We start from the raw sequence: 26521 nt of genomic DNA on the forward strand, positions 1-26521 counted from the left end.
TTTGAAATAATAATACTAATTTTGTAAAATATAATTGTGTAACATAAGAAAATATTTTTTTGATAAAAATCAGAAAATTTTTAGCAATTGCACGGGTCTGGCTACTCTAGCCAGGTCACAGAACAACATAGAACAAGGAGGGAAATAAAGAAGTGCGACTCTCACAGTGGAAACTGAAACCATGTGTCGCTATCTGTTGGGCGGGCCCATAACTACCAGCAAAAAATAAACTCGGGCTAGAGGTTCAAATCCATAGTTTTAGGCTTATAATGTTAATTTATCTACAGGACAACTTATTTATTAGTGAAAGTGATTTCAATTTTTTTTCCTAACCTAAATAATAACTAAGTGTATTTGGGAGGGGTCTGGGTTAGGGAGTGACTCAAAGTGCGTCTCAGGCCGAAGCCTATACGCCTGGTCATGCTGGGATTAGCCATGCAGGGAGAGGGTCGCATGCATCATGTGCTAGGAGGGGATTGGCCAGCCATGGCAGCGATTGGCGCCATGACTAACCCTCCTCAGTGACTATCCTAGACTAAAACTAGATAATTTGGGCCAAGGTAAAACCTACATAGACACAGGGAAAACCTGGGCTCTGACATGCGGGATGCAAGAATTTCATGCATTAATAACAAGCAGGTTGGTTACGGGAAACAGAAGGATGGTTCCGGAAGAAGAGTTGGACAGAGTAGAAATAAGCCACTAAGCAATGGGCGGGAACTTGGACATTGCTGTCCGCATTTGTTTTTGGGCGTTACTGTTTTTTTTTGGGGTGACTTTCGTCGTTTCCCGCTAGGCTGCCAGCCAGCGCTTGTAACTAAAAACTAAGGATGTAGTGTATGCCTGTGTATACATTAGTAAGTTTAATTACGTCAATTAATCGCGAGTTGCTGCCGCGGACTTGGCTCCAGAATGGACATAGCGTCATGTCGCCTGTCGCCAGCAAAAGGCAGTCGGCAGTTAGCGAAATTACCCAGCCCATCACGAGTCCCTAGCCTTAACTTCCTACCCTTTTTTATTTACATGCTTTATATTAGCTTCACCTGTATGTTTGTCTGTCCGTCTGTAACTCTGTCTGTCCGTCTGTAACTCTTTCGACTAAGAGTGAGTGACTCATCAATGTAAAATGTCCCACCCATTTTATTACGTTCGTTAGCCGAGCGGTCTAAGGCGCGCGACTTCTGTGACGTCAGCTTTCGGATTCAGCGATCGTGGGTTCTACTCCTGGCCACGCCGAAAAAAAAAATGTTTTTTTTTTTTTTTTTTTCCCCGGTAAATTCTAATATTATATCCATACATCTAACTGCAAATGATTCGTAGAGACTTTACCATTTCTTTGTGACGTTGCAACTCCAAATAGTTATCTCAGATGGTAATAGGTATTGTCGGTAACTCATTTCCCTATGATAATTATACATAAATATAGTTTAAAAAACTAAAAAAAAATATGCTTTTAAAGAATATCAAACTAAAAAGTTAAAAATAAATATAGTTTAAAAAACTAAAAAACATGCTTTTAAAGAATATCAAACTAAAAAGTTAAAAATAAATATAGTTTAAAAAAACTAAAGAAACATGCTTTTAAAGATTATCAAACTAAAAAGTAAAAAATAATTTTAAAATTAAATTTATGACAATAGTATATAAGCAATACTAGTATAAATGAGAAAAAAGCATGGGGCGCTTAATATTCAAAAAATATGGCACAAAGCGCCTCAAGCTTTTTTCTCATTTATACTAGTATTGCTTATATACTATTGTCATAAATTTAATTTTAAAATTATTTTTTACTGTTTAGTTTGATAATCTTTAAAAGCATGTTTCTTTAGTTTTTTAAACTATATTTATTATCTACTGTGTTGTACGGGCTGTAATAGAGCTGAGTATAACAGCCAACGAGAGTAGAGCAGGAAGCCATTTTGGCAAGACTAGAGAACTGTTTATATTTATCAAATCATAGTGTGGCAAAACATTATCGAGATATTACAATGGCCAGGTGTTAATTCCTGCTTTTAAAAAATAAATTAATGTTGTTACTTATAAGACACAAGGAAAACTATTCTAAATAAATAAAATGTGTTGTGGTTAGAATTAACTAAAAATGTTATATAAAGCATATTTATTTGTATGTTGTAAAACTGTGCTTACAGGTTGCTGGTCAGACGTCACGGGATAATAATCGTTTGGCAGTTATTATAGGTAACTCTGCCAACAGATGTCGGATACATCGCTAAATTTCATTGGCCGAAGTCAACACTAAGATTTCAGTTGTGAAGCGACTTGGCACATAGCTCGCTTTTGCTTCGCAGTTGGGTACATAGCCTTACGCTCCACGAACTTCACGAAAGCGGAACAAGTCAGCGTGCTTGAGGCTGTTTCATACTGGGCCAGTCATCGAGTGGCTGGTATTAAGGCCCCTGCCTACCCGGACACACACACGGTGCGCAGAGCTTCAGGAAAAACAACAGCGATTTCAAAACTACTCGAGATATCCGAGTGGGGTCTGCTTACGAAAAGCATTTAAGAGTTCGCCGAGGGCTGAAAAGTACTTTAGATTTTGGATCAAGTTTTTAAACTGTATTTTTATAGAAGAGTTAAAATGGCTACAACGCATGTTTTCAGAGCAATTTTTAGGCGTAAAACAACCGGTACAGATTCTTGAAACCACTTAAGAGACTTGCATTACATCTTTATCTTCATTTCTCTGCCATATAATAACACGGTCATCGCTCAAATTTCACAGTTATCCCGTGTCGACGAGGAGACTGCGCGCCAGTCGAGAGCCTTGCGCGTAGAGGCGATACCGCACTAGAAATACCCTTGAGAGTCGCGCTTATGTTTCCGCCTCACTAACACAGATACACCCCTGACGAGGCGGGCCCCTTAAGTAGACGAGAAAAAAATCAAGTAGGCGAGTGAATATTGACACAAATCAAGAAGCTAGTTAAGTTGGGTGTAGGAGTGTCAATAACTACAAAATACTGAAAAACACACACACACACACACACACATATATATATATATATATATATATATATATATATATATATATATATATATATATATATAATTTTCGCCCAGCCCTGGTATTCACACGGCCGAGAACCACTTTTTCGCGATTGCATTTTCCCTGTGCCAATTAGTTTTCGTATGAACACATGTTTCACATTCCAAAATCTCTTTTTTTTTTCTTTTCGATGTGAAAAGTGACAAATGTGAGCGTGTTTCCTGTCACTCAAACGAGCCGCGAAGTCGAGGAGAGATGTCTCGAGTGATCATGCAACACACTAGTGAACTCTACTGAGTAGACATAATCGTTCATGCCCTACCTGTAAAGGGCGAGTGTGGCGAGGGAGGTATATCACTCGATCCGTCCGGTTCACTGGATCCAGCTCACTCTAACGTCCGGTTCACTGGATCCAGCTCACTCTAACGTCCGGTTCACTGGATCCAGCTCACTCTAACGTCCGGTTCACTGGATCCAGCTCACTCTAACGTCCGGTCCACTGGATCCAGCTCACTCTAACGTCCGGTCCACTGGATCCAGCTCACTCTAACGTCCGGTTCACTGGATCCAGCTCACTCTAACGTCCGGTCCACTGGATCCAGCTCACTCTAACGTCCGGTTCACTGGATCCAGCTCACTATAACGTCCGGTTCACTGGATCCAGCTCACTCTAACGTCCGGTTCACTGGATCCAGCTCACTCTAACGTCCGGTCCACTGGATCCAGCTCACTATAACGTCCGGTTCACTGGATCCAGCTCACTCTAACGTCCGGTCCACTGGATCCAGCTCACTCTAACGTCCGGTTCACTGGATCCAGCTCACTATAACGTCCGGTTCACTGGATCCAGCTCACTCTAACGTCCGGTTCACTGGATCTAGCTCACTATAACGTCCGGTTCACTGGATCCAGCTCACTCTAACGTCCGGTTCACTGGATCCAGCTCACTCTAACGTCCGGTTCACTGGATCCAGCTCACTCTAACGTCCGGTCCACTGGATCCAGCTCACTCTAACGTCCGGTCCACTGGATCCAGCTCACTCTAACGTCCGGTTCACTGGATCCAGCTCACTATAACGTCCGGTTCACTGGATCCAGCTCACTCTAACGTCCGGTCCACTGGATCCAGCTCACTCTAACGTCCGGTTCACTGGATCCAGCTCACTCTAACGTCCGGTCCACTGGATCCAGCTCACTATAACGTCCGGTTCACTGGATCCAGCTCACTCTAACGTCCGGTTCACTGGATCCAGCTCACTATAACGTCCGGTTCACTGGATCCAGCTCACTCTAACGTCCGGTCCACTGGATCCAGCTCACTCTAACGTCCGGTCCACTGGATCCAGCTCACTATAACGTCCGGTTCACTGGATCCAGCTCACTCTAACGTCCGGTTCATTGGATCCAGCTCACTCTAACGTCCGGTTCACTGGATCCAGCTCACTCTAACGTCCGGTTCACTGGATCCAGCTCACTCTAACGTCCGGTTCACTGGATCCAGCTCACTATAACGTCCGGTTCACTGGATCCAGCTCACTCTAACGTCCGGTTCACTGGATCCAGCTCACTATAACGTCCGGTTCACTGGATCCAGCTCACTCTAACGTCCGGTTCACTGGATCCAGCTCACTCTAACGTCCGGTTCACTGGATCCAGCTCACTCTAACGTCCGGTTCACTGGATCCAGCTCACTCTAACGTCCGGTTCACTGGATCCAGCTCACTCTAACGTCCGGTTCACTGGATCCAGCTCACTCTAACGTCCGGTCCACTGGATCCAGCTCACTCTAACGTCCGGTCCACTGGATCCAGCTCACTCTAACGTCCGGTTCACTGGATCCAGCTCACTCTAACGTCCGGTCCACTGGATCCAGCTCACTCTAACGTCCGGTCCACTGGATCCAGCTCACTCTAACGTCCGGTTCACTGGATCCAGCTCACTCTAACGTCCGGTTCACTGGATCCAGCTCACTCTAACGTCCGGTCCACTGGATCCAGCTCACTCTAACGTCCGGTCCACTGGATCCAGCTCATTCTAACGTCCGGTCCACTGGATCCAGCTCACTCTAACGTCCGGTTCACTGGATCCAGCTCACTCTAACGTCCGGTCCACTGGATCCAGCTCACTCTAACGTCCGGTCCACTGGATCCAGCTCACTCTAACGTCCGGTTCACTGGATCCAGCTCACTCTAACGTCCGGTCCACTGGATCCAGCTCACTCTAACGTCCGGTTCACTGGATCCAGCTCACTCTAACGTCCGGTCCACTGGATCCAGCTCACTCTAACGTCCGGTTCACTGGATCCAGCTCACTCTAACGTCCGGTTCACTGGATCCAGCTCACTCTAACGTCCGGTTCACTGGATCCAGCTCACTCTAACGTCCGGTTCACTGGATCCAGCTCACTCTAACGTCCGGTTCACTGGATCCAGCTCACTCGCCGCTTCACTTGAACGACTCGCCCGAACAAGTTCACTTCGCGCACGGCGAGGTCACCCAACTGCTCTCTCCGCTCGACTAAATCACTGGCCTGACGCTAACCCAGCCTTCGTAATGAGTGAGGTTGTGCGCGGGCGATTGGCTATCGAAGGCCGCTCAACGTAATGGAGTTTTTTGGACGACTCGTTACGTAATGTGGGCCACACACTGAAGAAAATTATTGCATGGAACAAATTTAATGGAAATTTGTAAGTGAAATTAGTTTTAATGTTTATCGCTCACTAATTATATTTTAAAAAAACAATCAACGCCGTTTTGCAAAGAACAGGAAGTGCTAAGGCTGTATTGATGGCGTATTTGTCATTGACAGCATTTAAGTTGCGTAGTTGCCAGTTATGAGAAATTCCCAAGATTTTACACCGCGTCTGAAATATAGTATCACGTTCTCTTTTTAACATCATCTAATTGACACTGAGCTTAAAAAAACACAAACACCAGTTATATTATTTATGAAAACAATGCAAATTATTTAAACTGGTTTCTTGAAATTTCCATTTAAAAAACTTTATGTTTTATGAAACTATAATAACAAATTTCACGAATCCTTGGTTGCACAGCTACGAAATTAAAAAAAAAAAATGTTTTCATGAAACTCGATGTGAATGCTTTCATGAAAATTGAAGGTGCAACGTCTTCACGAAAACCGGTTTCGTTAAAAAAAACAAGGTTAACTCGAGCCTGAAACAGGATGTCGTTTCCTGGAGAAGGAGCTGTCTTGTGCGCGCTGTGGCTTGAACTCGGAGATCGGGAGATTGGAGCGTGGAGCTTGGAGCAAGGAGCAAGGAGTAAAGAGAGTGAAGGAACGCGGTTGGTGGGTGGCCGGGCCGTGACGTCATCACCCGGGGCTGGCCGGCTCGGCGCAGGTGGGGTGCAGGTCGGCGTCAGTAGCGGTCCGGTGTTCGCGCGGTAAACACGTCTCCGCCGCTGCAGCGCTGCCATCTGTGGGCGCCCGCCGGAACTACGTGCAGGGTGAGTGCCACTGTGGATAAACTCTTAAGGTGGGTTTACGATTGTGAAATTAAGAATTAAGACTTAGTCGTGTACTTACCAGATGACTCTATGTAAACTAGTGGAATGGTTTATGACTGTCGTGTGTGAATTTTGACGGGTCGTGTGCGAACCATATGATGACTTAAGACTTAACAGAAATGGTTATATTTTATATTTTTCGTTAAGACTTAAGGGAAGCGACCAATCACAACAAACCGGAACCTTTCAGCCGGAAGTTATATGTCTTGGTATTGTACCGAGCGAGGCAGTATTTTTTGGTTAGAATTCGTATATTTGTAATTACGAATTTAATTTAGACATGAGTGAACATTCTTATGCAACAGAATTTGACATTTCAGTAGAAGATGATGTAATGATAGAAGAAAAATAGATATCCCATTTGTCAATAACCTATTTCAAACCTGCTTCTCCATTTCGAACAATGGCCGACCATGTGTTTGTTGCTGTGATTGGTTGGAATTAACGACTTCTATGTCAATCATAAGCTGGAAAATGTAGTTTTGACTTAATCGTGTGCTCGATGTTAAGTTATAATTCTTAAGGAAATCAATCGTAAACCCAGCTTTAATTACCGAGACTGAGACCTAGTTTTTTGAAGTAGTTATGGGCCCGTCCGCTAGATAGTAGTTTTCATAATACATTGCTGACATAACTACATTAATTTATTACGAGAAGTAATGTATAAGCTATTATCAGGCAAACAAACCAGTGGAAATTCACTCTATTTAGGTAGCCACTAATTTTGTGGCGTGTCATACAATAAGTTTTTGCACCTCCTACTCCTTTATTTATTACATGACGGTTTATTACAAAACAACATTAATTATTTTCGCATCGGTTAGATTAGTTTTGCGCCGTCATGGAGATAAACTTAATTTAACCAAAAAAAAACGTATTTGTATGAGAACCTCTATTCCGATTGTTTATTTGCTGGTAGTTATGGGCCCGCCCAACAGATAGCGACACATGGTTTCAGTTTCCACTGTAAGAGTCGCACTTCTTTATTTCCCTCCTTGTTCTGTGGTGAGTGCGATGGCTCAGGTCACGTCCGAACATAACCTAACCTGGTCAGGAGTGTTCAAGCGCGACGCTCGCTGGTGCTTCTAGCGCGGTGTCTCCTCTGGACTGGCGCGCAGTCCTTCTCGTCGTGCGTTGAAATTGAGCGGTGACCCTAACATTATGTGGTGGAGTAACGAAGATAAAGGTGTAATGAAAGTCCCTTAAGTGCTTTCAAGAATCTGTACCGGTTGTTTCACGCCTAAAAATTACTCTGAAAACACTCGTAGCCGTTTTAACTGTTATAAAAAAATACAGTTTAAAAAACTTAATCCGAAATCGGAAGTAATTTTCGGCCCTCGGCGAACTCTTAAATGCTTTTCGTAAGCAGACCCCACTCGGATATCTTGAGTAGTTCTGAAATCGATGTTGTTTTTCCTGAAGTTCTGCGCACCGTGTGTGTGCCCGGGTAGGCAGGGGTCTTAATCAGGCGCGCAGTCTTCTCGTCGTCATACAAAAACTCGTGGAATTTGAGCTGTGATCGTAACATTATAATTGGTGGGTCCAAAAAAAAGGGGGGGGGGGCGCATAGTGGCATGCCGCCCCCCCCCCTAACCCTGAATAATTTCTGATTTTCCTAATCATAGTTTTCCAAAATTACTAAAGTATTATGTTACTGCAGTGCTATATATAATAGGACGGGTTTTGAACCAAAATATCAAATGCACACGACTAAGTCAGAACTACAAAATTATTATTCAGCTTCCATACGCACTGTTAAATAGAGCAGTTCGGTATTTCAAATTCTAAATAAACCAAAATTTATTAGAAAAAAATTATTTGGCCCCTCCCTGATCCCCATTCCAGATCCGTCCTTGTTAGACGGCGGAGAAATGAAGATAAAGGTGTAATGCAAGACCCTTAATTGCTTCCAAGAATATGTACCGCCTAAAAAATCACTCTGAAAACACGCGTTTTACCCATTTTTAACGCTTCTAAAAAAATACTGTTAAAAACTTAATCCGAAATCAAAAGTAGTTTTCGGCCCTCAGCGAACTCTTAAAATGCGTTTCGTGAGCAGATCACACTCGGATATCTGGAGTAGTTTTGAAATCGCTGTTGTTTCTCCTGAAGCTCTGCGCACCCATTCACCATTGTTTCTTGTTTGTTATTTGTATATTGTTGCGCAAATAATAAGTTAAAAAAAAATTACGTGAGTTCCTACTGTTCATCCTTTGTCCCGGTTTATGTCAGGTCAGTTACATTATAAATACTTTAATTAAAACAACCATTATAATTAATTAATATTTTTAATGTCCGCTTAGTTTGAAAGTATTTATAATGTAACTGACCTGACCTAATCGACCATTTTAATTAATTAGGCATTTACGAACACACGGCAAAATAAAAAATGTTGACGGTCGAATGATTGCACAGGTCTTGTATTGCAAAATAAGAACGGCGATATCTCCTAAAGTATTTGTAATTTCTTATCGCCGCCGGGTTTTATGAAAAGAGGAAGTTAAAAAGCATAGAATAAAAGTATTTTCGGAATTTAAATTTTTTTTTAACAAGTATCGCCCAACTACATATTTACCAAAAAAAAATATTCTAAAAACACGCGATTTAACCATTTTCATTGTTCTAAAAAAAAATGAACATTTCAAAAAAAAAAAAGAAATATGCATCCGTAACTCGGCGTGTCCTTAGATTTTTTTTTCGTAAAAAAGACTTTAGCAGATTTTAAATCGCGTGGACGGTTTTTTTTTTTCTGAAGCATCGCTCACGTAGGTGGGCTCTTAATATACATGGCTTCAGAATAATTAGCGTATAGCTCGAACATTATCAAATATTGCGTGCTGTGGCTGTGAAGATTTGCCTTTTATTTTCCCGTAAATTCCGGGAACGGTCTTATTTGAAAACCGCTCGCGATGTCTTCTTCTCGCTCTTCGCCAGACCAGACTCGGTGTGATCGCTTCGACGGGTCGACCCATTCCCAGCTTTGCTCCAGTTGACGAGTTTGACAAATTGTAACAGTCTTTCAGTCAGTGCAGGGCAGGTTTGGATTCCACACGACAGGTTTTGACTGCTGCTTCGACGCGAAACAAAAGTTGAATACGCCTGTTCAACTTGCGGGTGTACTTCAATTTGGAGATGAAGCTGAAAAACATTTGTTTGGTGCAATTAGTTAACGTATTTATGATGGAACTCCTTTTTTTCAAGCATCTGGATTAAGTATAGTTGAACTTGGTTCTGCAATTACCGCAAAAATTGTCATTTCGTAAAATGTCATTGAAACTGGTTGGAGGTAAAACTTAAAACAAAACAAAAAATGCATTGGAAATAAGGACGTGTACCAAACTATTTAAATGAAGTCATATTATGACAGCGGAAAGTATTGTGGTGATCGTAGAAATGTCAAACATAGCATAGTTGTTTTCTGAACCATTATTATGTTAACTCTGAAAGAGTCACGTGTTAGTTGTAACAAAACTCTGGTTCAGCTCTTAACTTCATGAAGGCGCACCTGTATAAATTTTGGAAAGCATTTGAGTAGTGTACTGGGTGTTCAAAATTGCGGGACGTATTGGGTTGGCAGGGGGTGCAAAAAAGTATATTCGAATTTCCGTTGAGAATTACAATGTCCGGATAGGAAACCCTGCGAAGTTTAACAGTAGCGAGCAAGTTTTGAATTTGGCGGACTTCGGTGCACCCGCCACTCCATTGGCTGAGAGAACGAGCCAATCGCAGCCGGCGAAGAGCCGGGCGCAGACGTTGATGGTTGGGTTCTCACTCGTACGCCGTTTTGTTACAATCATATTTTAACTCTGCCCCGAAACGAACTGAGAGTAATCGCCAAAGCCTCGTAATACAGACGAGATGAGTGGCATACGGGAAATGTCCGGAGAAATGGGGGGAAAAAAGGGTTAAGTTTAAAACTGATGTAACTCCCAAGTGACTAGTTACACGGATTATTGGTTTAAGGACCGTACTGTGACTTATTTTCCTCTTGGGGAAAAAAATTTACCCTATAGACAAAATTAAAAAATTGGTTGTCTGTAAATTCGGTTTACGGACGATAGTTTAACGTGACAACGTCATAACAAAATATTGATGAAATTATTGCATACTTTTATGAATAAAATTGAATCATTTTTATTGAATTATCACTATTTTGTACGGATACAAAGAATGAGTGAAATGAAATCTACAATTTAATTGATAAATTTACTTTTATTTTCACTCATTAATTCAAATGTTTATTACTTTAACGAAGAGATTATTTTAACTATAACTTTTACACATGTTTGCTATTTAACTTCTTCCAATCTGTGTTATTCTGTTAAGGATAGGACGATGATAGGAAAAGTAGGAAACGAGTGGGAGTGTTTCAAGTTTAATGTGCCTCGAAAAAGTCAAATCGATGGTTGTTCCAATCGAGTGGAAGAGAGATAGATGCGGCTGCAAGCGTACAATGGGAGTAACGGGACACAGCGTAAGGGACAATGTGCGTAGCGGGACACTTTTTCGTGAGTGCAGCCGGCGTTCATCGATTTATTAGACGTTGTCACGTCAAAAAGAAATACCAAGCTTATTGCATATCAAGTTTATATCAAAGTTTTATAATCCGTAATTTCACAGTTTAATAAATTTTGGATATAGTACAGTTTCGCATTACGAACACATTAAACTTTAATTTAATATTTTACGTTAAAATACAATTTGGACATGTAACTCAGTATAGTTGCTTCCGGAAATAATGTTCATCGAAGTTTTATACATTATGTTCAAAATCAACTACAAGATGTCTCAGAAAAATGGGAACTTTTGGTCAACTATAATGGAATTCATGCTACAACATACAATTTCCCATAAACATTTCCCCAGTTTTATTAAAACATGTCAACATTTGAATAACATGCAATAACAATTACAAATGTATATTTTATGATTCTATGACAAATGGGTCCTCATAACCGTCTGTCTAAAACCAGAATAATTTATAAATACCTTTTTTTCTTGAACCTGCATAATTTTTGGTTCAAACGAAAGATTCTAGTAAATATTATTTCAAAGACTACGTTGTTGAATGTTAGAAACCGTTTCTCTAGAATTAGCTAGGAGATTATTATTTATTTCTCAGTGCGTTTGGTATTTCTCTGCTATAATTGATCTTCGCAATATTAAAACAAATTTTAATTTTTTTTTTCCTTCCTTGTAAATCTGTTGCGGTTAAGAGTGTGCGTATCATAAACGCATGGGGCAACAGCATTCTTTGAGTGGCACTGTAATAAATAACTTTACATTACACACTCTTCAAAGAGCCAATGCTCCAATTGTTTTCGAAGCAGGTAATAGCATTTTTCAAGATTTTGTTTGTTGTAAGCGTGCAAAATGTGTTTCTTGAACGTGAACTTCTCTGCTGCTCAGGAAGTTCTACTATTGTTCGTTAATCAAGTAAATGTATGAAAGTTAATGTAAAATATAAAAAAAAAAACACATTTTTTAAAACAAAGTTTGGAAATTTTTTTAAATTATTTGTACTGAACATTTTTTTCCTCTTTGAGCTAAGACATTTTTATTAAATAATGAAATTGGACTATACATGCTAGCTACTGATGTAATAAGCTACGGAAGACTTATCTTTGAAAGATTTGTGCAATGGGAGTGCATGACTTGATGTAAGTTTTTCGTTTTGTCGTGCTTTTGTTTCGTTTCAACTGTTCTGCAGAATTTTGTTTTGTTTTTTTTCAATATTTTTGTGCTGTCATCATTTGTGGGTTTTTTTTCGTTCTCTTAGTCCATTTTTCTTTGTTTTTTTTTGTTTGTTGACCATATTCCTGTTATGGAATATTATGTGGTGTTTATATCCTGTTGACAACAGCAATTTTTTGCTTACTTTGTGTTTTTGTCTTTTGGGTATTTTTTAGTTTTCTTCTACAGACATACATGTGCTTAGCAATGGCGTATGTCCAAAAGCTTCAAGCTACGGAAGACTCATTACTATTGTCACTGGTTCTTTTGACCTTTTTTTTTCTTTTCTGTGCAGAGGAGAACCGACACGACAGTGTCAAGGCGATTAGGAAAATTTCTGACCGATTAAAAAAAAAGTTAATTGAGGAAGTGAGCAATGGCTCTGGCATTTTTTTGACCACTTGGGAGTTTCTCAGCGAAGTCCTGGCTCTGACGTCTCCATTGTGACGCGCGCAGCCAGGCGAGGGACTTCGACGGGCCTCTGTAGGGCGTAGAGACCGCTGCTCTACGGTCTACGGTCTACGGTCTACGCCCTACACCCAAGCCCTACGCCCTTAGTTCCCAAAGTGGTCCAGGGGGCAGCCTTCTCTTCACAGACGAGAGAGCCAAACTCCCGATCGTGCATCTTCGGTTTTTTTTTTTGTTCATTGTAAAAGGTTATGTTAGCAAATTATAAATACTTTAAAACATTGTTGACGGTTGATTTGGTTATGATAGCTACATTAAAAGATACTGTGAAATCATGTAAACGGTTTCCTAGCCCTGGATAGCTACATATTAAAATGTTATTTGCTAAGCAACCATAAAATTATTTTACAGTATTTTTAATGTAGCTATACTTACCTAATATAACCAACCGTCCACAATCTTTAAAAAGTATTTATAATTTAGCTAACCTATCCTAATCGACAGCAACATTTAATGCCACAGCGGTTTATACAATGAGATGGAACGAAAGAAAAAAGCGAGCATGAACTTCGGGGAACTTCGGGTGTGGCTCTCTCGTCTGTGAAATGAAGGCTTCCCGTGGTCCACGGGAGACTCTACGGGGGTCTACGTTGGCGTGACCAAAAAAAAAAAAAAATGTGGGTTCAAAATTCGTAAGCGGGGGTCCACGAAAGCTGAAGCCAAATATTGTTAAATTGGCTGTGAATCCATCAAGTATGTACATCCCTCCCATTAAAATTATGACTATTTTGCGATTGTCATTGTAGAAGTTAACGTTACGTAATTAACGTTTAATTTTTATTATATTACGACTGTTATCGTTATACTATGTAATATAATAATAAAAATTAATAGTGTAATAATTACATATTTGAATAAATACAAGACGAAAAAAAAAACACTTATATATTTTACCACTCCGAATGGGGAGTTTTCTAAATGAAATAAGTGAGAATTGATTGGTTCCTTGTGCTGTGAGTAGATGTCAAAAAAGTAAAATAGGATGTATAAACGTTTTTTTTTTTTGATTGGCCGACTTTACTTTTTTTTTTTTTTTTTTTTTTTGACATTTACTCACAGCACAGTCAATTAAATAACCAATCAATTCTCACCCATTTTTTTCTTCGAAAACTATTAATTCGTGGTTGGAACTCAGCCGCAACGCAAATTTCCATATTTAGATCTAATCTTCAAATATTTTCGTCGAGATTTTGGTAATACGGTGGAAATGTTTCGCCGAACTCGTGTTCGTCTCAGTGAACCTTCGGCTGTCTTCGGCCTTCGTCGCCGTTAGTGTCGTGTTCCTACCCCCTCCCCTCCCCACATCCCGCTTACCCCTCCTGACCACTCCAGTTTTCTGGTGACCCTTCCTCCTTCCCCTTCTTAAGGAACTATTTTTCTTGCATGCGGATTTATGTGCCGCCTAATTTATATAAGCTCTTGCTCACATGCCTCTCGGCTGACTTCACTTAAGTGCGCTTCAATGTAGCTGCAGGGGATCCACCGATACCAGCTAAATTTTGAAAGTGATCTATGAGCAAAGTCTGGGAACCTCCGCTCTACGCTCGGGAAATGCGAGCGTGTTCACTCCGCTGTTCGTCGCCAGACGTCCCTGGTGCTTGCAACCGGAAAAATATTGGTTGTCTGTAAAGTCGGTTTACGGACGATAGTTTAACGTGACAACGTCATTGACAAAACATTGAAGAAATGATTGCATACTTTTATGAATAAAATTGAATCATTTTTATTGAATTATCGCTATTTTGTATCGATACAAAGGAGTGAAATGAAAGCTACAATTTAATTGATGAATTTACTTTTATTTGCACTCATTAATTCAAATATGTTTATTACTTGAACGAAGAGATTATTTTAACTATAACTTTTATACATGTTTGCTATTTAACTTCTTCCAATCTGTGTTATTCTGTTAAGGATAGGACGATGATGGGAAAAGTAGGAAACGAATGGGAGTGTTTCAAGTTTAATTTGCCTCGAAAAAGTCAAATCTATGTTTGTTCCAATCGAGTGGAAGAGAGATAGATGCGGCGGAAGTGTACGATGAGCGTAACGGGACACAGCGCAACGGGACAATGTGCGTAACGGGACACAGCGTAACGGGACAGTGTGCGTAATGGGACACTTTTTCGTGCGTGCAGCCGGCGTTCATCGATTTATTAGACGTCACGTCAAAAATAATAATAAACCGGAAGTGAGGCTGTTTCTTGGCTTCCGGGGTCGCTGACGCGTCGAAGGGGAAGATATATGTCCATCGAATTTTCGGTGGACGCTGATGGGCTCACAGGTGCTCGCCTCTCAGGCGAAGAGCATAAAAAAAAAAAAAGGCAGGAAAACTCTTGTAATAACCTCAGTCATGAGGACTGCCTACAGAAGTGAAAACTTTGTTCGCAATTTTTACGAGATAAAAAAATTACACAACAAATTTGTTTTATCACGTTAGTAAAATAACTCCTAAATTACTATAAAATACTTACTCATTGTATAGTAATTGTAGGTATTTAAGAAATAATTATCTTAAATTTTAGGTTATATTGCTACAAAGACTCCGTTTTCCAACACAAAATCGAGGATCTAAAAATATATTAAATATAGATATTTAGAGAGAATAACAATATAATGTACACAACATTTTATCCTAAACTTCAAATGACTTCAGCCAATGCAGCTACGTTATTCTGTGGCTACGTTTTGTTTTGCCAACAAGTTGGCTTGCCCACTCCATAGAGTAGTGGTTACAGAACACAGACCCACTCCATAGAGTAGTGGTTACAGAACACAGACCCACTCCATAGAGTAGTGGTTACAGAACACAGACCCACTCCATAGAGTAGTGGTTACAGAACACAGACCCACTCCATAGAGTAGTGGTTACAGAACACAGACCCACTCCATAGAGTAGTGGTTACAGAACACAGACCCACTCCATAGAGTAGTGGTTACAGAACACAGACCCACTCCATAGAGTAGTGGTTACAGAACACAGACCCACTCCATAGAGTAGTGGTTACAGAACACAGACCCACTCCATAGAGTAGTGGTTACAGAACACAGACCCACTCCATAGAGTAGTGGTTACAGAACACAGACCCACTCCATAGAGTAGTGGTTACAGAACACAGACCCACTCCATAGAGTAGTGGTTACAGAACACAGACCCACTCCATAGAGTAGTGGTTACAGAACACAGACCCACTCCATAGAGTAGTGGTTACAGAACACAGACCCACTCCATAGAGTAGTGGTTACAGAACACAGACCCACTCCATAGAGTAGTGGTTACAGAATGTACCCCTTTCTCGGGGTACTGTTTTACTAGAAAATTAAAAGGAAGTTTATATTATAGTTTTCCTTTAGTATAGTTTATTTGAGTATTGGTGTTATCCGTACGGCGGTTTTTTTGAAATGTTGGTAACGTTTTTCAGCGCTAGTGTCGCCCGGGAGCACCTGGTAACAGTTAGTGTGAATATCATTAAATAATTGTGTTTATTAGCTATAGTTATAATGTAGTTATATATTTGCATTTGTATAAAAGTATTTTAATTATTAATGCGACATAGCAAAGTTGGACAGATTGTGATCGGGGTAAAAATGAAACAATTCACGAGCACGGCGCGCATGCGCGCGAGGGAGACAGACTTTTTCCCCTCCCTTCGTTGAAGGAGGGGAGGGGAAGGCAGGCGATCAGCTGTTGTGTACGACGGGCGGGCGCGTAGGCGGCGGTTCGCGCCAGCGGCCTCGCTAAAAATTACTTTTGCGAGTGTGGGGCCGACTTGGGCAAAAATAACGCCTTGATATGTGTGTGCAAGAGTAGCGGTAAAGCTTGTGAAGATGATAGCCGCTGTACTATCGCGGCGGAACGAGGCTCCTTGCGGCTGGTATAGCCGTCAGCACCGACTGGCCTGAGGACCAGTGGGGTTTAGCGAGGATTCGCTAATCATACGGAGACGCCGAGCCGATACGTGAGTGACTTCCCATGTGATTCCCCTTGTGCCACGGGGTTATGCTGCAAGAGATTGGTGGCAGAAATAATTACATCAAGCCTGAGAGTGTCATTTTACATCGGAGGCCTGTTTTCCCCCAGTTACATGTAACAACTTTAGGATATGGACACGTGAAGTAAATAATTGAAACTTTAGATGATATTCAAATTGGTAGACATTCGCGTTGAACGTTTTAAGGGTACCTGTCCCCCGAACACTAAAGCACGTCGCGTAACCAGGAAGGCGGTTACTATGTCGAACTTGGTTTATTTGAGATTTTAAATAAGTATAAGGTGTCTTTGTAACTGATGTTAAGATTAGGGTATTTTTATAGTTCCTTATCATGTGCTGGGTATGAATATATATATATATATAGTTTATAGCATCGGGCCCGATTTAATTAATAGGTACCGGCGAATGCTTATATTCCTTTAATGCTTGTAATAGTTCGATGTCAGACGTTCAGATTAATAAATATTGTTTTGTCGTACTTGCCGCAAAAGTTGTGCTTTCTCAAGCAAATTCCTTTCTCTTGTTGTTTAAATTAAGCCCTGATATTTTCTATACCCGCGTTGAATGCCGAGAGGTTTGGGTGAACTGTGTGCCGTAACTTATTTTGCTGATATGTCGGATGGCGATACACTATACCAGGTAATTCCCGGCAATTTTACGCGGTTCACGACGCTCCCTTGGGGCTGGCGGGGGCGTCAAGAACACAGACCCACTCCATAGAGTAGTGGATACAGGATCCAGACCGCGATATCGCCGTGGCTGTTCTGGTTGCCATGGTTGGGAGCACATTGTTCCCCGCGCCGCGGAGGAGGGACTTTCTCTTCCCGCGCTAATTGGACCACCTGCAGCTGCAGATGTCCGTCCGTCGTGCGTGGCGCAGCTGTCCGTCCCGCGACGCGAGCCCGAAGCGCCAGTTGAGCAACTCGGGACGGCGGCGTTGCCAAACGTGAGGCGGGCCTGTTCTCGCAATGGTTACATGCCCGGGGCCGGGCTGGTAGACCAGTAAGCCACCAAAGTAACGCAACGACGCGAGACGTTACCAACCCCACAAATTAAAATCGTAAACCAGTGTAATTAGTACCCCCTCCCCCCTGGCTCTTCTTGGTGATTCACACACACACACACATATATATATATATATATATATGTATGTATGTATGTTTGGTCTGTATAATTCCCTGCTCTCTGATACTGTGAGATAAAGCGTCCGTTTAAGAATTCCGAATATGACGAACACTTCAATTCAATATGCACGGAATGTTTTTTTTTTAAAAATTCCAATTCCTTTTTAACTGTAGGTACAAATCAAATTATCGTGATATATATATATATATGTGTGTGTGTGTGTGTATATATATCAAGAAAACTAAAGAAAGTGTTGTTTTCTTTCACTATATGAAATTTTTAACAAGTGAAAATCTGATGGGTATAGTAAAAAATAATAAATACAACATCCACGTATCATCTGCGTGTCCAAATGTTTTTCGGACGCTTCTCTTCAGATTTGGCCTTAAAAACCCGAGACAATCGGCAAAAAAAAAAAAAATAGTCCGAATTTGAAGAACACTTTCGTTGCGCAATTGCTTCTCGCGTAGGTCCCACTTTATGAATCAGTTCTCCAAAAAATTTGAATGCTGAAAATTTTTGCATCTTGCGTTTTGTTTTTTTTGCGTAGTTTTATAATCCGAGCCGTAAAAGTGCTCGTAGACATTATTTCTGAGCGCTGTGATGAAGTTCTCCAGTTATTCTGGAGGTCTTGTGTTAGTGTGGAGGGGGAGATGTCGTGACGGTTTCCCATCGTCTTCCGAGGTTGGCGCTGCGTCGTCGGCCAGAGTGAAACCCAACTGGAATAAAAACTGTGCTTACACTTTGAAAGCATTTTTTATTTCTCTGAAAATTTGCGACCAGTGCCCTTTTTTTGAAGTGAAACTTCTGTGGTCTGTATATTTCCGTACTCTCTGATACTAGGAGATAAGGCGTCCGTTGAAGAATTCCGAATATAAACGAACACTTCAATTCAATATGCACGAAATGTTTTAAAAAATTGCAATTCCTTTTTAACTGTACAAATGAAAATTATTGTGATATATATTTATAATGAAATTATTTTAAAAAAATTGACAATACATATTTTATTTGCAATTGTGCTGTTTACCAATAATTTTAGCAGCAATAAATTGACAACCAAAGAAGAATATAATATAAAAAATTTAATGGGCGTAACTACAAAACAAATCTGCAAAAATACATTTACTCACTGAATTAAAATTATATTGTAATAATTTATAACATTGTAAGCAACTAAAGAAAGAAACTTCAAAAACCTTAAAAAAAAAAAAAAAAAAAAAAAAAAAAACTTTGGACAATTATATAACTCTATCTTTAGACCTGTTTTGCGACAAGGAATTTTATTATAATACTGTCAATCATGTTAAAATTCTTTATTAAAATTTAATACTATAAAGTTTCCGTTTGGCTTTGTGAACTTTGGTTCGCACCATCCGCCACAGATGGCAGCAACGTGGTTACTCATTTCCGTTCTATGCGACTTACGTTCACGAAATTACTCCTACCAAATGCGGTTTGACGAGAGCTAAGCTGTTGCACCTCCAAAATATAACCACCCCCCCCCCCCCCCCCGGAGTAATGGAGAGTTTATGAATTTCTGTGACATGAATATCTTCTGTCTAAAAAAATTTAATTTGTGTCTGGTTAAGTCTTGAAAGTATAAGAAGTTTGCCGTGAGATCTGAGTTGTTGAGGTGCACAAATGATGAACGATACATCTGACCCCATAGTTGTCAGCAAGGCTGCCAACCTTACAAGGTACGAAGGCGTGGTAAGGTCAAAGCAGCAGACATGACTTCCGTATTACTGACTCAATTACTGTGCGATACCGGAAGTTACTGATTAACAGTTACTGAGTAACTGATGTGGTGTCTCGAACCACGTCTGTCATTGGCCCACCCCACCCCACTAAAACAATTCGCTAAAACAATTTCCGACTTCCAAGGAACTTTTAAATTCTCAAAGTTAGATGGGTTTTTATATTCTTCAAGCCTTGGCGCGAGGCGAATAATTGGAGGGGGAAAAAAAAAATTCTGGCCTGTTAATGAATCCTTGTAATGAAGATTTTTTTTTCTCAAGGTTGCAGAGGAAACCAACAGGTTCGTCTACCGCCATTACTTTGTTGAAGGGTTGTCTGGCATAGTCTGGCCAGGAAAATGTAAGCAAAGGCCTTGCAGTTTAATCAAATGGAGTAACCTCTGCCTACATTCACGACTGTGAAAGCGGGACTGAGTTCGAAAACAAACCCGTGTTTTTAGTACCGTATTACTTAAGCCTTTTTGAGCTATGGAGTATTACAACGTCGACGGAAACGTTGTTGATATCTTCGACGCGGCTACAACCCAGAAGCTAAGCAACTCAGACAACTTTGTAATGATTCAGGAAAAAAAATAATTTGCTACAAGTTCATAAAACCTTTAAAAAAAATTAACTATCGTATTTTTATAAAGGAAATTTTTTTTAAGTATTTGGAAATAATAATAGAATATTTCGAAAGCATAACATATATATATTTTTTTACTTCTTCCAAGGAGACAGAACCAAAGTTTCGGTTTCAAATAAATTCGGCAACCTTTTTATATAATTGAATATTTACTAACATTTTGGCTCAGTTCAAGATAACTTAGTATTTCTTATGAAAATTGGCGCATAATTTTGTATTTGAATTGTTACATTGAAGCAATATTTTTTAATAGAAAAGATAATCGATTATTCATTAACTAGACTATAATTTGTTTAATTATGCACAGTTAATACTGGAAAGCTAAGCAGAGAACGGGTTACAAATGAGTTGGAACTATTGCAGGAACTGGGACAACACAAAGTGTAAAGTCGTGATGTAGTTGTTGTTACGTAATTGTACGAACAACAGTGCACCAAGAATAGTTGCAGTCACACGCCGATGGAGCGGGGTCGCGGGGTGACCAAGGTGACATTGCGCGGTACACGGCCGGATGTGACTTCCTTGGGAGTCCACAGCAGTTCCAGTGGCGCTCTCTCCGCGCCGGTCGTCGTGTTAATGACACGCTTGTAGCTTTGAATATATATATATACTGTACAGAAGTCGCGAGTGGATAGGATCTACTCTACGTTTTTCAGAAGCGTATGATGAGCAGCTTGGGAACTTCAACCGCTGCAGTGCGCTGCCGTAACGCCCTGTATCGTCTTAGGTTGTTATTTACACGTTAGAGCGCAGCCCTGTCGCCCGCTGTCAATCCCCCCCCCCCCCCCCCAATTCAATGCAGCTCAAGTTCGCTCAACAGGAGGGGGAAGGGGTGTTTGAAGAGTTCCACACTTGTCCGCTAGGGACCACCACAAGTCGATGCCCTAGAGATGGTGGCGATTGCGGCGGTGAATTAACCAATTACCTCAAAACCGTATTAGAAATTTTAACCTGGGCTGGCGACTTCTATACAGTATATATATTCAAAGATTGTAGTCTTCAACACTGGCATCCTTGTGACGTCTGGGGATTTCTTGGAACATCTAATGACTTCTGATTGACTTCTGATTGTCTGTCTTCTGCAGTCTGTCTTCTGCAGTCTGTCTTCTGCAGTCTGTCTTCTGCAGTCTGTCTTCTGCAGTCTGTCTTCTGCAGTCTGTCTTCTGCAGTCTGTCTTCTGCAGTCTGTCTTCTGCAGTCTGTCTTCTGCAGTCTGTCTTCTGCAGTCTGTCTTCTGCAGTCTGTCTTCTGCAGTCTGTCTTCTGCAGTCTGTCTTCTGCAGTCTGTCTTCTGCAGTCTGTCTTCTGCAGTCTGTCTTCTGCAGTCTGTCTTCTGCAGTCTGTCTTCTGCAGTCTGTCTTCTGCAGTCTGTCTTCTGCAGTCTGTCTTCTGCAGTCTGTCTTCTGCAGTCTGTCTTCTGCAGTCTGTCTTCTGCAGTCTGTCTTCTGCAGTCTGTCTTCTGCAGTCGGTCTTCTGCAGTCTGTCTTCTGCAGTCTGTCTTCTGCAGTCTGTCTTCTGCAGTCTGTCTTCTGCAGTCTGTCTTCTGCAGTCTGTCTTCTGCAGTCTGTCTTCTGCAGTCTGTCTTCTGCAGTCTGTCTTCTGCAGTCTGTCTTCTGCAGTCTGTCTTCTGCAGTCTGTCTTCTGCAGTCTGTCTTCTGCAGTCTGTCTTCTGCAGTCTGTCTTCTGCAGTCTGTCTTCTGCAGTCTGTCTTCTGCAGTCTGTCTTCTGCAGTCTGTCTTCTGCAGTCTGTCTTCTGCAGTCTGTCTTCTGCAGTCTGTCTTCTGCAGTCTGTCTTCTGCAGTCGGTCTTCTGCAGTCTGTCTTCTGCAGTCTGTCTTCTGCTTGTCTGTCTTCTGCAGTCTGTCTTCTGCTTGTCTGTCTTCTGATTGTCTGTCTTCTGATTGTCTGTCTTCTGATTGTCTGTCTTCTGATTGTCTGTCTTCTGATTGTCTGTCTTCTGATTGTCTGTCTTCTGCTTGTCTGTCTTCTGCTTGTCTGTCTTCTGCTTGTCTGTCTTCTGCTTGTCTGTCTTCTGCAGTCTGTCTTCTGCTTGTCTGTCTTCTGCTTGTCTGTCTTCTGCAGTCTGTCTTCTGCAGTCTGTCTTCTGCAGTCTGTCTTCTGCAGTCTGTCTTCTGCAGTCTGTCTTCTGCAGTCTGTCTTCTGCAGTCTGTCTTCTGCAGTCTGTCTTCTGCAGTCTGTCTTCTGCAGTCTGTCTTCTGCAGTCTGTCTTCTGCAGTCTGTCTTCTGCAGTCTGTCTTCTGCAGTCTGTCTTCTGCAGTCTGTCTTCTGCAGTCTGTCTTCTGCAGTCTGTCTTCTGCAGTCTGTCTTCTGCAGTCTGTCTTCTGCAGTCTGTCTTCTGCAGTCTGTCTTCTGCAGTCTGTCTTCTGCAGTCTGTCTTCTGCAGTCTGTCTTCTGCAGTCTGTCTTCTGCAGTCTGTCTTCTGCAGTCTGTCTTCTGCAGTCTGTCTTCTGCAGTCTGTCTTCTGCAGTCTGTCTTCTGCAGTCTGTCTTCTGCAGTCTGTCTTCTGCAGTCTGTCTTCTGCAGTCTGTCTTCTGCAGTCTGTCTTCTGCAGTCTGTCTTCTGCAGTCTGTCTTCTGCAGTCTGTCTTCTGCAGTCTGTCTTCTGCAGTCTGTCTTCTGCAGTCTGTCTTCTGCAGTCTGTCTTCTGCAGTCTGTCTTCTGCAGTCTGTCTTCTGCAGTCTGTCTTCTGCAGTCTGTCTTCTGCAGTCTGTCTTCTGCAGTCTGTCTTCTGCAGTCTGTCTTCTGCAGTCTGTCTTCTGCAGTCTGTCTTCTGCAGTCTGTCTTCTGCAGTCTGTCTTCTGCAGTCTGTCTTCTGCAGTCTGTCTTCTGCAGTCTGTCTTCTGCAGTCTGTCTTCTGCAGTCTGTCTTCTGCAGTCTGTCTTCTGCAGTCTGTCTTCTGCAGTCTGTCTTCTGCAGTCTGTCTTCTGCAGTCTGTCTTCTGCAGTCTGTCTTCTGCAGTCTGTCTTCTGCAGTCTGTCTTCTGCAGTCTGTCTTCTGCAGTCTGTCTTCTGCAGTCTGTCTTCTGCAGTCTGTCTTCTGCAGTCTGTCTTCTGCAGTCTGTCTTCTGCAGTCTGTCTTCTGCAGTCTGTCTTCTGCAGTCTGTCTTCTGCAGTCTGTCTTCTGCAGTCTGTCTTCTGCAGTCTGTCTTCTGCAGTCTGTCTTCTGCAGTCTGTCTTCTGCAGTCTGTCTTCTGCAGTCTGTCTTCTGCAGTCTGTCTTCTGCAGTCTGTCTTCTGCAGTCTGTCTTCTGCAGTCTGTCTTCTGCAGTCTGTCTTCTGCAGTCTGTCTTCTGCAGTCTGTCTTCTGCAGTCTGTCTTCTGCAGTCTGTCTTCTGCAGTCTGTCTTCTGCAGTCTGTCTTCTGCAGTCTGTCTTCTGCAGTCTGTCTTCTGCAGTCTGTCTTCTGCAGTCTGTCTTCTGCAGTCTGTCTTCTGCAGTCTGTCTTCTGCAGTCTGTCTTCTGCAGTCTGTCTTCTGCAGTCTGTCTTCTGCAGTCTGTCTTCTGCAGTCTGTCTTCTGCAGTCTGTCTTCTGCAGTCTGTCTTCTGCAGTCTGTCTTCTGCAGTCTGTCTTCTGCAGTCTGTCTTCTGCAGTCTGTCTTCTGCAGTCTGTCTTCTGCAGTCTGTCTTCTGCAGTCTGTCTTCTGCAGTCTGTCTTCTGCAGTCTGTCTTCTGCAGTCTGTCTTCTGCAGTCTGTCTTCTGCAGTCTGTCTTCTGCAGTCTGTCTTCTGCAGTCTGTCTTCTGCAGTCTGTCTTCTGCAGTCTGTCTTCTGCAGTCTGTCTTCTGCAGTCTGTCTTCTGCAGTCTGTCTTCTGCAGTCTGTCTTCTGCAGTCTGTCTTCTGCAGTCTGTCTTCTGCAGTCTGTCTTCTGCAGTCTGTCTTCTGCAGTCTGTCTTCTGCAGTCTGTCTTCTGCAGTCTGTCTTCTGCAGTCTGTCTTCTGCAGTCTGTCTTCTGCAGTCTGTCTTCTGCAGTCTGTCTTCTGCAGTCTGTCTTCTGCAGTCTGTCTTCTGCAGTCTGTCTTCTGCAGTCTGTCTTCTGCAGTCTGTCTTCTGCAGTCTGTCTTCTGCAGTCTGTCTTCTGCAGTCTGTCTTCTGCAGTCTGTCTTCTGCAGTCTGTCTTCTGCAGTCTGTCTTCTGCAGTCTGTCTTCTGCAGTCTGTCTTCTGCAGTCTGTCTTCTGCAGTCTGTCTTCTGCAGTCTGTCTTCTGCAGTCTGTCTTCTGCAGTCTGTCTTCTGCAGTCTGTCTTCTGCAGTCTGTCTTCTGCAGTCTGTCTTCTGCAGTCTGTCTTCTGCAGTCTGTCTTCTGCAGTCTGTCTTCTGCAGTCTGTCTTCTGCAGTCTGTCTTCTGCAGTCTGTCTTCTGCAGTCTGTCTTCTGAGGAAGCTTGGTTACGTACCGGCAGATGTTGTGCAAGTGTGTTCGCATCTACTATCGGTTTACAGCAGGTACAGCAGGCATGGTTGAAAAATCCGTTGAATTCCCAGGGGGAGAGGGGGCACGGTATAGCAGATTATCATTCCTTTGTAGGACATTTCGTTTTCCCCTCTTAAACATTCCACCAACTCTCTGCTTCATGCATTTTTGCCATTTCACGTAGTAATTTCACGGAAATAATGTGCTTAGTAATTCCACCTTGATATACTTTTCAGTTTGGTTATTACGTATTTTGACATAAAGGTGTGCTTTACAATATGGTATGTTGCCCATACCGAAATTGGTCGAATTTAAACTTGCAATTTTTTTTTAATCCACTGGTTATATATTATAGCAAATCCTGGTTGTCAGGAGTCATGTAATGTAATTTAAAAAAAAATGAACATAATTGAAATTAACTTCTAATTTTGGGGGGAAATTGAGTTACTTTATGCACGCGATTGCTAAGGCGGGACTAATAAATACACAATTGGTATTAATAAAGTTATTGAACGGTGCTTCATTGTAAAATTTATAGTGTGTTTGATAAAAAAAAAAGCAGTAAAGTGTGAAAATCAGTCCAGACAATTGGGAATGCCGGTCGACCTTCGTACGACGACTGTACTTCACGCACCAGGTCAGGCCCGGCCTTAGAGACAATTGCAATAGAAAGCGTGCAGACACGCTTACAAGGACTGTAATGATTGCACTCGTTTCGCAATCGAGCGTGTGGTACTATTCGAGTTGAAAACATCGTTCTTCGTTTGTCACAACTGTCTTGGGGAGGTGGCTGTGATAACAATTCAGCGCACGTGCTAGATATTTACTTCATTCGCCTGTGTCTACTGAAGTAACCTCTTATTTAATCTCCAATTTTATGAGCTACAAAAATATTTAAAAAAAATTAAAACTGTTAACTTTATTTACGGACGTAATTATGTATGACAAGTCACGCAAAACATTATTTAAATTGCAGGTGAGAAAATAATGCGTGTATCAGAACTGTCTTGCGTATATCAGAACTGTCTTTCGTCCATTATTTTCGTTCTGAGTGTCAAGTCTTTTCAAAGAAAATTTACAGCGATCTACAATAATCATTCAGATGCATTAATTTTAAGTTTATCTAGGATTTGGCATCTTCTATGACCTCGGGCAAACATTTTTCAATTGAAATTACTTCCGGTACCACAATAATCAGGCAGTCTCTTCTTGGCACCCAATCTAATAAGATTTTATCTTCTGGGTGATTTTTCAAATGTCTTAATTTTTCTTTCTGTCGTATCCTTATTCTTTATTTTCCATGACCAGAACTAACAGTTCGATCGCCTTAAGCTAGTGAAGTGACTCGCTGGTGAATTTACTCGTTGTCAGTGGCTGGTACAGGATATGTATATTTTAAGGGGAAATATAATATTCGAAAAAAAAATTTAAAAAAAATAAAAAATTTGAGCATTTATTAAAAGTTTATTACTACATATTGACACTAAGACACTGACATATGGGCCTACAAAGTAGCCGTAGTTGACGTGAAGTGGCTTCTCACATAATTTTAATTGCAGGCGTTGTAACAACTCACCACAATAACATACTGCTTTCACAAGTATGTTACAATTTTTTTTCCCTTTGTCTTTGCGTCCGCCAATGCTAGCTACAAAAAATAAAAATAACTCGCCCAATTGCAAAAATGGTAATTCAACTCGCAGGCCCACAGTAGCTGAGTGATAATCACTCTCTTCCCACCATGATGGTGATTTATGATGATTCATGATTGGTGACTGGTATTTATTGATGATGATTAATGATCATTCATGATTGGTGACTGATATGTATTGATGATTTATGATGATTCATGATTGGTGACT

At 41.4% G+C, this 26521-nt stretch overlaps 1 protein-coding gene across 3 annotated transcripts in view; it reads left to right on the forward strand.

Moving 5' to 3' along the window:
* The window catches only part of LOC134540877 (sodium-coupled monocarboxylate transporter 1), a 154468-nt gene that overhangs the window by 53433 nt on the left and 74514 nt on the right, over positions 1 to 26521 (forward strand). The window contains exon 1 of one of the 3 annotated variants that reach the window (XM_063383900.1): positions 6372 to 6474. The exons of 1 other annotated variant lie outside the window; for it this stretch is intronic. The gene's annotated coding sequence lies outside the window, so the exon portion shown is untranslated. Of the gene's footprint in view, positions 1 to 6371; positions 6504 to 26521 lie in introns of those variants that run through there. One more of the 3 variants, XM_063383901.1, reaches the window with a different exon arrangement.

The sequence above is a fragment of the Bacillus rossius genome, chromosome 17 (assembly GCF_032445375.1).
Source record: "Bacillus rossius redtenbacheri isolate Brsri chromosome 17, Brsri_v3, whole genome shotgun sequence".
Taxonomy (NCBI): Eukaryota; Metazoa; Arthropoda; class Insecta; order Phasmatodea; family Bacillidae; genus Bacillus; species Bacillus rossius.